Here is a 940-nt window from a genome sequence, read left to right as displayed (position 1 = left end):
TCAGCTGCTGCAGAGCCTTGTTGCTGACATATGATAAAGCAGGCATGGGTTGGGTTTATGAATCAAATTGAAAATGGGGTGCAGTCCCAGGACCAGCTCCACACAAATCAGGACAAAACCCAGAGATCATAGATAATGAGGAACACAAACCTGAAATTCTTTTACTTGATTGCTGATTGTGCGAGAGCTGAGGTACGTGGTGAAAGCAGGAAGATCACAAGCTGACAGATCAACCGTAACCGCATCGTCCGTAGCTTCGTCTCTTGAAGTTTCATATTTTTCTAACGGAGGCGGTAACGATGATCCATGTCTTTTCCATGAAGATTGCATTTTGTTAGAACTGTAGGGATTGGCTACAACCGGCCTTCTAACTATTTGAACATTGTTCACAGGACCTGTAAAAAAAAAATAGATCAAGAGCAGCCTGTGGTTAGAGATGCAAATACGCTTTCTCCACAGAACTGATTGTATTAGATCCCATGGGAGAACAAGTCTACCAATATAAAAAAATACACAGAGCAAAGCAAACCCTTCTTTTAAAACAGCTTAAAGATACCTTTTGCATGGCCGAAAGCACGAACGATATCACACGTTTTGGGATCCCAAACATGAACCAAGCCATCTTCTGATCCAGAAAGCAGGAGGTTTCCTTCTGCGCAATATGCCAAGCAAGTTACGGCCTTGCTGTTCAGAAATCAAAGCGTACCATCAGTAGAGGCTAGAGGGACAACGAAACAGAAAGAAAATTGCACCAACCATGACAAACAAATGGTAAAATGAGATCTAAGTTATATCACTGTTTCACATCCATAATTTGAATCCATCACATCGCCAAACAGAATACAAAATGTAAGATGTTATAAGTTCTTATGAACACTGTACTAAATTTAAGAATCAATACCACAATTAACCAAGGAATTAGAAATATATTTTCCAAAAG

General features: G+C 40.0%; 1 long non-coding RNA gene across 1 annotated transcript; it reads right to left on the bottom strand.

The window, feature by feature from the left end:
* LOC104818555 lies at positions 1–901 on the bottom strand. The gene is made up of 3 exons (XR_772686.2): positions 557–901; positions 151–395; positions 1–23 (listed from the first exon to the last, which is right to left on the bottom strand). It is a non-coding gene; the product is annotated as an uncharacterized LOC104818555 (long non-coding RNA).
* Positions 902–940: the final 39 nt, after the last annotated feature.

This window comes from Tarenaya hassleriana, unplaced genomic scaffold (assembly GCF_000463585.1).
Source record: "Tarenaya hassleriana unplaced genomic scaffold, ASM46358v1 Cleome2944, whole genome shotgun sequence".
NCBI lineage: Eukaryota > Viridiplantae > Streptophyta > Magnoliopsida > Brassicales > Cleomaceae > Tarenaya > Tarenaya hassleriana.
Note: the sequence above shows the minus strand (reverse complement) of the source record. Positions and strands in the feature narration are given on the sequence as shown.